Source organism: Alligator sinensis, unplaced genomic scaffold, assembly GCF_000455745.1.
Source record: "Alligator sinensis unplaced genomic scaffold, ASM45574v1 scaffold309_1, whole genome shotgun sequence".
Classification (NCBI taxonomy): domain Eukaryota; kingdom Metazoa; phylum Chordata; order Crocodylia; family Alligatoridae; genus Alligator; species Alligator sinensis.
Window position 1 is genome coordinate 2,117,117 of NW_005842080.1, and position 10,788 is coordinate 2,127,904.

The window sequence follows — 10,788 nt, forward strand, 5'->3', positions numbered from 1 at the left end:
GCAGGAAGATCGATAGCAATTCTGCTAAAATCAGTTGGCCTCTGCTGATTTTTAGACAAACTGAGGATGTAGCTCATGCCTCCTGTGTCTTTATCATGAGAAAAAAGGTACTAGACTTGACATGCTGGCCTAATTCCAAGGCAGATAATTGCAGTATATTCTGCCTACCTAACCCTGTTTTAGTTTCAGCTGGATATGCCATTCTTCCCTTTCTACCCTAACCTATTGATTAGTGTTTCTGTGCGCTATTAAATGGCTAATCCATTTCACTTCAGATGTGGCTGTATTCTAATGCTGAATGAAAAGACGTCTGCCTTTAGTTCACAAATCAGCTGATTATGCTTATAAAGCACTTTGAAATGCTTTGGGTTGAAAGACATTACAACAAATATAAGATAATGTTATTTATAGATTTCAGTTTATGTAAAATAATATTCAATTTCTGCTTGTGGGACTTCTGTTGTCAAAGACAGATCAAAATTAATTTTTCCTTTTTACTATTTTTTTTCCAAGCAGTTTCCCTCTGGTCAAGACAAATATCCAAGGAACGTTCCATTAACTTCCCCCATGTCATTCCACTCCCAAAGACGATCTATTGGCTTTAATTTTCTGAATTGCTGCTTTTGAGGTGAGCTTGTCCCTGTAGCCCATGTAGTGCTGTAAGACCTTACTGTTGTTAGGTTACCAGAACCCAGGCAAAGAATATAGGTTTTCAGCTTAATTTCTTCAAAGAAAGCAGTTCTCTGGGTGTATCCTCCCTGCATTCAATTATGTCCACAGCTGTCTGTGAGTGTCAAGGGCACTAGATACCTGTGCTCCTGCAAAGGAGGAAATCTGTCATCTCCATGTGAACAGCCATGCATCCACAGACTTGAAGCCCCTTTTAAAAGGTTACTCTTTATTCTAAAAAGGTTGTATTTGTCCTTTTAAAACATTGCACTCAAAGCATCCAGATCTAATTTCTAGAGACCATGATGAATCAGATTGCTCTGATGTCTGATGAAATGCATGCTAACAGGTGTTAGGAACATTAGTTTAAGAGGTTTGGTACCTTGTACAGGTTATTCTGTATAGTTCATCTGCTGTCTCTCTCGTGCCAGTATCTAGCATGAAATTCCACACATGCCTCTTATTTAAGAAAGAACACAAGACTATGTTATCTTATTCTTCTGGAATTTTCCACAGTTATTTAGCATGTTAGTTTAAGCATAATTGGTGTGAGGACTCTTGAAATTTATATCTCAGAAGTTCTTATTTATATCAGGCTTAGAGTAGTTCATTTCAGTTGAGTTAAACGTGAAGCATTAGATTGCAAACGTACCTAATCCATCTCTCCTCCCCCATGACTAGAAATCCTGTGGTTAAAATAACACAGCCTCTATTCAGAGCACAAACTTAGAGCCGCTAGCTGAAGCAGACTTGGGATTTACAGAACTCTCAGCAGATGAGCCTGTTAGGGTGTTTTGTTTTTTTTATCCTATTTCTGATCCACAAGAGGAAGCTACGATCTCTCCAATTTGCATTCAAGGTAAAGATTTCTTGCAGTCTATATCTGTGAAAATGTTGTTGTAAAAATGTTGTTACCAAGGCTTCTTGCTATCTTAGTAAATGACTTCACAATCTTTAACTGTTAATATGGTTTTGTGGCTATTTCCCTACAAGGGTGAAATGATGATCTTGCACAGGAGGAAAGCAGCAGCGATTTTTCTGTCATATGTTAAAGAGGCTGAATATTTAGCAAGTAGATGACATAGGGTTTTGTGCAGTAATAAAACTGGCTTTTATTGTGGCAAGTCTGAGTGAACCTAAACCAGGACCCCGATTTGTTTTGTTAAATATTAAGTGCAGTCACTCTCAGGCTTGTCTGATCAGCGTAACCTCCATGCAAACAGCTGAATCTGCATATTGTAACATCACGCTGTTTCCAGAGTATATTAGTGCTGTTACAATATCAGAGCTATGCGTATTGGAGTATTTTGATGCAACATTACTAGCTAATTAAGTGCCTCTATCTGCTGTGTTGCAGACAAGGACACAGTGGATTTAGGAAAGGAACATCTCTTTCTTGAAATCCTATTTTATTATGAAATGCAGGGATGAAATATAATGTTCCAAGGACTGTTTGAAGAAGTACATTCACAGTATTGAAATGTATGAAGTCCACCTGGCCCCACCTCTCTGCAGCTCCCCCATAGTGTAGACCATGAAGGATGGCTCCTTGGTCTGAAATCAGTGGCTGCACCATCTGAGAACATGGTAAATGTCCATTACTTTGCTAACCCCCCACCCTTTTTTTTTAATATTGCCTTCCTAATCCCCATGCACTTCAGTGGCTATTCTCCCAAATAGTATATGCACCACACAAATGTTGCTACAGGTGGCATTTGGAGTCCTCCAGCCCATTCACAAGAATGTCCCACTTCAAACTCAGAGGCTAGCTTGCTCCAATTTTCTCCCCTTCCCAGTTTGATAATACTAAGCTCTTACAATGCATCAGCCTATGTATGTTGTTCACGGTGGCCCTCATCTGCCTTGCCCCCCTACCCTCCCACCAACCTGATTCTTTTGAACTCCATTGGCTTTATGGAGAGTGACCAGATCCTGATGGCAAAGTCAGGTCTCATCCCACAAGTCTTCAACCCTGCTAAAAAGCTGCTGGGATGGCAAAGGTATGCACTTGCTAAAACTGACAGCACTTCTGTCTTGTAAAGAGAAATGCCATTTTATCACTTGGTCCTGCTGCTCGCTTTTTGAGTGGGAAAACGGAGAACTATAATGAATACAAATGCACGGTTTTTAATGATCACCATGAACAGTAAACCATACTAAAGCAGCAGCTTGGAAGAGAGTGTATATGCTCAGAACAAAGAAATGTGGTTGGGCAGCAACTATAACATTTCTATATAGAAAGTCAAGCTGATGTCATTTTAGCTTCACAGGCTAGTGCCAAGAATTCTAAGTTCCATATCAAGATTCATTGAAAACCCCCCGCATACTCACAATTTGTTCATGTGGAAAAATGAACTTTTATGGAAAATATGTATGGGATCTGCCAGACGAGCGTGCGTTGCTTTATTTTTTTTTTGTATTAATTTTGAATACATTTGTTCAGAGAGCTATTCTGTGTTACTGTCAGCTGCCTTTACCCAAGAAAGAAGCAGCTCAAATGTGAGTATTATGGAGGGATGACTGTTTCAGGAAAACAGAATGTTATATAGGCAGAGATGGAGGGGTAGGAAGAACTGTCAAGGGCACAAAAGGCTCATTCTTGCCACTGAATTAGTTTTCTGCCAGTGACATCCAGACATTGATAAGATGCAGATGAATGGAATAGCATCACAAGCTTCTATCTTTCTACTACTTGACTGATGCTATAGGCGGGGCTGGTAACCCTGCCTGTTAAGGTTGCCCAACACTTCCCACTCTCTAAGACCCTGTTTTCAGTTGCTTATAATTTAGCCAGTCTAATGACTTAAGCTGATGATTTTCCCATGTTGGGTGTCTGCCTCAGGCTGAATTCTTTGTGAAAAATTTCAGCCAAAACAGTTCAACTGTTTGAGCAGGGAAAAATGAGCTGTTTTTTCAATGTTAAAACATTTCTTGCAACCCTCTACAGTATTTGAAAACCATGGCATCACAAGAGCTTTGAAGTGAGGACTTAAAATTTGGCCAGGTGCTGGTCCTTGTCAGGGTTGTGCCTTTTGCCTTGCCCATGAAAAGTGTTCCAAGATATGTTCAGTGATAAGACTTTAAAAATTCACCGTTTATATGTGTCCAGTAGAGACTTGCTAGAGTTCAGCATTTTGCCCTCACTTAGTGTGCTACGGCCCCTCACAGTTGCTGTGAGTGACTGCTTGCATTATGTCTGCACAGCAGCTGAACATCCTCCAGCCCTAGGCTACAAAGGTGAAGCCTGGCTTTCCTTATAGTGGCTGCCCCAGCTGCTCCCAACAGGGTTGGGCTGCGCTCTGGAACTGCTGGGGAGGAACCCATCTCTTCTCAGTGACCCCTGGCTGGCACGCAGGTAGAGTGGTGAAGGGAGGTGTTGGGTTCAAAGGCAGAGGGGCCAAGAATCAAATTGGGGGCATGACAGGGCCGAGCTGAGCTGTTAGATTTCAAAAAGAACCCGGAGGACCCAGGGATGGGACTACAGGCTGAAAGGGAGTGGTGACTGTGACAGCCTGGGAAAATCTCTAATCTGGGGATAGGGAAATGGGAGGAAGAAATCAAGAGACTAGTAGTCTTGGGCAAAGGAGGAGAACTGAGGCTGGATGAAGAAGAACTGGCATGGCAACTCGGGGAGACTAGGACTAGAGCAGAGAGTGAAACTAGAATTTACATGGCTTCAACACTGAGACTGGGATTACAAACCAAAGGAGGGGGAGCCTAGGTTGGCTCACTTAAGAGAATGGGACTGGGAGGAGGAGCCAGTGGAACAGCAGAGAAAAAAGCTTGGGACAGGCTGGTGGTGATGAGGAAGGAGGGGGACAAGCTTGGGAGGAATGAACAGAGCAGCCTGTGCTCGCTGTGTTTTCCTCCCGGGCCTAGGAAGGGACCTGAGATTCCTGAGTCTTCCCGTTCTCTGATGAGAGTAAATCAGGGGTGGGCAAAATATGGCTTGGACTTTGTCCAGCCCACAGCAGGTCCCTCGGTCCCACCTGAAGCAAGTGCCATCCAGCCCCTGGCACGTCCTGCCATCCTCTGGGCGCGCAGTGGGGCTGGAGTGGCTCCACAGCTGGACTGACTTTCTAGGCAGCCCAGGTGGCAGCTTCTCCCCCTCACCGCTGCCGGGCAGTTCTTGCTGCAGCTTTCCAGAGCCCATGCCCAAGCTGCCCTGTGGCTCCTCTGCCCTGTCACGGCTGCCATGCAGGGTGGCCTGGAGGTGGTAGAGATGGTGGCAGAGAGGGGCTGCAGGGCTCTGGGTGGCTGCAGTAAGAATGGCCCAGCAGCAGTGAGGGACAGATCGCTTTTCACCCCGGGCCAGCAGCAGCTTCTGCCTAGCTGCTGCTTGGCGTGGGTGGGCGGTGTGGAGCAGGCGGAGGTTGGGGCTGTGCATATGGGGTCTGGCTGGTTTGTTCCAGCCGGAGCAAGTCCGGAGCAGGCACAGGCCAGACTGGGGTTGGGGCTGGGGCTGCACACTGTTGGCAGTAGCAAGGAGGAGCCACAGGGCACATGGGCTGTTTGGGGGGTGGGGGGGGAAGGGGTGTGCTGACTAGCTTAGGGGAGAACACCTGCTGGCTTGCTCATGCGCATGTGGCCTTCCTGGATGAGCTCCTTTGCAACCATCCCTTCTCCCCCGGGGCTTGGAGGTGGTGGCCCCAGGAGCTTGCATATACTGCAACCCCCAGCCTGGGCCCACACCCTCCCCTGGTGTCCATCAGCTTCCATAGCAATGGCTAGGGGTGTCAACCAGGGGATGGGGTACCTGTCAAGGGGTGGGGCTACCCTTGCAGCCCTCAACAGCCTACCAAAACTCACTAAGCGGCCCTGCAGCTGAAATAATTGCCTGCCCTTGCAGTATATACATACTGGCAAAGTGTCTTATCCCATTCTAGTGCTGGTCAGCATAAACAATAACCACCTGCTTCTTCTATTGGGTACACATAAGGAAGAACTTCTTTACTGTCCAAGCCCCCAAGGTTTGGAATAGACTGCCACCAGAGGTGGTTCAAGCACCTACTCTGAAGGCCTTCAAGAGACATCTGGATGTTTATCTTGCTGGGATCCTGTGATCCCTGCTGACTTCCTGCCCCTGGATCAGGGAACTGGACTCGATGATCTTCCGAGGTCCCTTCCAGCTCTAGTGTCTATGAAATCTATTAGGTCACGCACCAGAGATCTCTGTGATGAATCTAAAGGCTCAAGTCCTGATAATTTAAACTAACTGGGAGTCAATAGGAAGGAATTTCTAGGGTTACTTTTATCCATACAATCAATGGATACCTTTAATCTGGCTCCCTCAGTGGCTTAGTGCACCATCTTTAAAAAGGGAATTGTGCCACGCTTCCTTCAGAAGGGTTTTGTGAAAATAAGTTAATCGCTACTTGTAAATGACACCGATACTGGAGGAATGAACAGCAGGGGGAAAATTCCATGAGGGAATTCATATTTTTGTATTCGGAGCCAGCCTTGAATATTGTGCAGTAAATAAGGCAGAGGGCCACACACTGGAAAAGAAAGCACAATACTGAAGACCTGCTCATCCAGTGTGTAGCCTCTGTTCCAATCACAGGATGGGGTTTCATGGAAAACAGGAGCATGTGATCATCTAATCAAAGACTGTTTAATTGCATAATACAAGAGGGCCGAGTTAAGGATACACAGGAAACCTTAATTCTGGCACTTCCTAACTTCTGAATGCTTGACTGTAGAGCCTTAAGAGTGTTCTTTTAAAGTGTGGATGGGTTTTTTTGTTTGTTTGGTTTTTTTGTTGTTTTTTGGGGGGTGGGGGGGTGGTTCCCCTATGGGTAGTAACATATAAAATGGAGTCCCTGACCATCTGATGCAGCTTCCAAATTCAAACCTAGGTAACATGGGTGGATATAGGATTTTGAAAGGGTCTGCAGTCAGTGAGGTGCATCACGGCCTATAATAATATATATTTTATCCAGTTAAAAATAAACTAGAAGTTTTGCCAATATGCTAGGGGCCTAGAGCTATATTATTCAGTTTAAGAGCGAAGCAAAAACAATTGTAACTTCATTGGAATGTGCGTTAACTTGCTATATCATATATTATGTATAAAAACACGGTAAACTAGGCAAAAATAATCAAAAAATGTTGTTTCACTAGTCATGTAGCCATTAGAATTTAAAGTACATCTTTCTTCAGATTCATGAAACACATCTAACCTTGAGCATTTTGACGGTGTATCCAATGCTTCACTGAAAGTTATTTCAACACCTGAGTTAACACTTCTGCCTAGAGTTAAAACCAGTCTGCAGGGCTGTGAAATAGGAGCTCTATTACCAGGAGCCACTAGCAGATAGCAGAATGGCAAAAGAAAAGACAGCTTAATTAGTGGAACATTGAAACCATTAAATGTGCTTTAAAACCTGTGGAATGAAGAGTTGAGAAGGAATTGGATAGATGATTGAGCCATGAAGTCAGTTGACTCCCTCAGCACTGCCTGAAAAGAAATATAGCTGCCACTGATAGGGAGGTTTGCTTTTAAACTTTAGGTGGACCAGGAAATAAAGTGGGGTGCAACTGTACCACTGTCCTGCCCTACTGTGTGTTGTCCCCTTCTCCTCTCCCCGGGGATCTGCCCCTGCTAGTTACATAATTACGTCTGGAGTTTCGGTTGGATGCAGTTTTTCTTTCACTTTCTTCTCTTTCTTGTTGCATAGTGTTACTATACCTTTTACAGCTTCAGAGTTTAGGGATGAGTGAATGTAGTCCTTGGCAGGGATAATTCAGACAGCACTCCCAAATCAGCAGCTCCAGGGGACTTCGCTCATAAGAGTGCATCTCCACGTAGGTAAATTGAGGATTTTGTAAAAGGGGGAATGGGAGCCCCAACTGGCGCTACAGCAGTGGCTGCACCCCTTGCTCAGCCTCCCAGACTTAGGTCCCTGAATCAGGTAAGAATTGCACACATCCCACACTCGGCACCCCTTCCTGTTTCCACTCCCCTTTCCTTCCTGCCACTCCCACTATCCCTGGCTGATCCTGGGGAGGGGAGGTGGAGCTCCTGAGCCACTCCTGCCCAGCTGCAGCTGGGCTCAGCCAGGGACAGCAGCAGCAGGTGGGTTTCTGCTTCCTGCCCATGCCCCCAAGGTTTTTTTTCTGATGGCCTGGAAGCAGGCTTGGGGAAGGGGAATCTCCCTGCTGACACCACTGCCGAGTCCTGCTCCCTCTACAGCCTGGCTAGAATGGGGCAGGAGCATCTCTGGAGCTCCCCCTTCCCTGGGTCATCCAGAGATGGTGGAGGAAGTGGCAGTGATGGGCAGGGGAGGAGAACTGTTGCTGAGCCTGGAGGGGAAGTGTTGGGGGCAGGGGAGTCCTCAGTCCTTTAAAAAGTCCTCAGCTGCTGCTCCTGGTGACATGGTCCAAAACAGGGTGTGACTGTATCACAACGCCCCTTCTGGATCCACCCATGTATCTCGGCCTAGACTAGAATGGGATAATTATGGCTTATGTGTACTGTAGAAAACACGTCACGCTGCTTTAGCTTCAGAATTCGGTAATAACTTGAGCACCCTGGGGAGTTGAGATGTATCCTTTATTGCAGCCTGACCCATGGTTACACCATAGCTTGCACCCTGCTACCTAAGAAAAACATTCCAGCCAGTGTTCCCCTAACTTCATTTCTAAAAACATGCACACCAGTTCTGGACCACTTCCCTGTTGTTGTCCTGTATTGGAACTTTTCCCTGGTTTAAAATTAGGGGGTGAATCCTGTACAGTCGAACCTATCCTAAAGGTGTTCTGAGAGGCTGAATCATTACTATTGTCAGGTGATATCATCATCATAGCACCTTAGCACTTTTAGCCATCATATTAGACAAAACCCTGCTGAGCCAGAGCAAAGGTCGACATAGCTCAATATCCTGTCTCTAGTAGTGGCAACTACAGGATGCTTTAGAGGAAGAGTATAAGAACCAGGGTACATATAGAGTAATCCATCCCATGTCAGCCCTCTCCCACCCACCATTTACCAGCAGTGATCTCGAGAAACCAGTGGCTTAATTTTGGTTTATATGCAGAATGGGAACGGAGTATGTTGGGTGCAGAAAAATAATTACATAATTTTGTGGATATCTCTGGAAGCTGTTCCAAAACATGCAGGACAGCTTTAAAGAGAGCGTAGTGGTGTTAGTCTGAAAATACAGCAAGTGGACACTGAGGCTGGTACCATAGAACAAATCAGGGCAGGATATCTCTATACTAAAGGAGATGTGATAGGTGAGGTAGAGATTAACTGTGAAGAGCCGTGAAGGGTGCCTGTGTGATGTTGAAGCGTTTATGTGAAAACTCTTAAAGAAGAAATCATTACAGTATTATATATGTTATGGTTGCTTTTTGTTTACTCTGTTTTGGAAGGGCACTGTGTGACCATGGAAGTGGTAGACAGATATCACTCCTTGTTTACTGGTAAGTACTAGGGATGGGAAAAGGGAGGCGGGGACCATGGTCCAGAGCCCCCCATGCAGCGTGGGGCAGTGGGGGGCAGCAGGGATCGCCCCCTGCCCGCCAGCACCCGGTGATCCTGGGCTTTTTTTACAAGAGCCGGGAGCTGGGGCAGCCATTGCCGGGCTGGGAGAGGGGTGCGGGATGGGCCTAGCTGATTCAGAGATTCAGTTGCTGCCAGATCTCCAAATCAGATTCAGCTAAATTGAATCGGGACAGTGATTCAAATCACCAAATTGGCCGAATCCAAATCCAAAGCTAATAATACCCGCTTCGCACAGGCCTATTAGTTAAGTCATGTGGGAAACTTCTGAGAAGTTTCTTATGACTGCTGGGAATGAAGCCAAACCCATCCAACTGATAGGTACTTGTCACCTGGTCAGGATTGAACGCAGTTCTCACTCCCACATCTGCCACCAGCTAGCCATGCGTTGTCTTCTCAGATCCTTTTTATTTCTGTTTTACCATAATCAGTATGGTATGCCTCTATCAACAGTGAATCTAGCTTCATGCTTGGGGATCTGGTATTTTTTGGTAAAACAAAGGAAATTAAGTTAATTCTGCAATTAGTCACTGAACAACTATGACTTTTGTGTGATTCATCTTCCCAATTTGTTTCCAAATACTTATGAGTTAATTGTTTTTCAGTCTGACAGACGGTTACGTTTTTTAAAAATAACACTGTTCATATATTCTCTCTCTCTTCTGACTTTGTAAGCCAGATCCTCCAATCTGGGTTGTCTGTGAGTGGCACAGCTCAGATGCTAGGGCAGGTGTACAAATAAGTGTTTAAGCCACATAAAGGATCTGGGGACCATATATCTACTAAACATAAGACCATCAAGAAACAGCTTAGAGTATTCTTATGGCTTCTCTAAGTCATTCAAAGGGATGTTTCAGGAGAGCAAAGATAACCAAGGCATGGGACACCTTATTTTTCTCCAGTCCTGTCCCCTATACCATAGCCTAGGAAGGAGCATGGCATACAGGCATTTATTTCAGCCCTACACCATACAGGATTTGCTAGGGTAGTCAGGTCTGTCAGTTCAGTGGCGTCATACCAGCAGACTGGCACAAAGCAACCACAGCTGGCTCCAGAATCTCTGTCATTTTACTATTTAGTAGGTTGGGGTCATGGGCAGAACTCGAATTTTGACAAGAGGGATACAGATGGTGAGGTGCATCATCACATATACAACACATTTTTCCCCAATTAAAATAACCTAGAAGCTTTACTAATATGCTAGGAGCCTAGGGCTGTATTATTCAGTTTAAAATTGGAAAGAAAGAAATAACTTCATTGGAATGAGTGAAGATAATCTGCAGGGCTGTAAAATAGAAGCTTTATTACCAAGAGTAGCCAACAGACAGCAGAAGTGCAGAACACAGGGTAACTTGATTTTTTTTTTTTTAAAGGAGAGGGCCGTTAACACCCATGGAATAAAGAGTTTAGAATGGATCAGGTAGATTATCATGTGCCATGAAGTTGATTGACTCTCAGCAATGCTGCTGCCACTGCCAGGTATTTGGTTTTAAACTTTGGGTGGCACAGAAATCAGAGAGGTGCAAGTGCACCCCTGCCCACCCACCCTGGATCCACCTCTGGATGAGGGGTTTGTTCAGCAGACTACTACAGAAAGGATTTTGTCTTTTCCT

At 45.2% G+C, this 10,788-nt stretch overlaps 1 protein-coding gene across 5 annotated transcripts in view; it reads left to right on the forward strand.

Moving 5' to 3' along the window:
• The first annotated feature begins 1,336 nt into the window (after positions 1-1,336).
• JCAD (junctional cadherin 5 associated) overlaps positions 1,337-10,788 on the forward strand; it is a 104,865-nt gene continuing 95,413 nt past the window's right edge. For 3 of the 5 annotated variants that reach the window (XM_025204398.1, XM_025204397.1, XM_014520053.2), the window contains exon 1: positions 1,337-1,528. The gene's annotated coding sequence lies outside the window, so the exon portion shown is untranslated. Of the gene's footprint in view, positions 1,529-2,094; positions 2,257-10,788 lie in introns of all 5 variants that reach the window. The other 2 variants (XM_025204395.1, XM_025204401.1) reach the window with 2 other exon arrangements.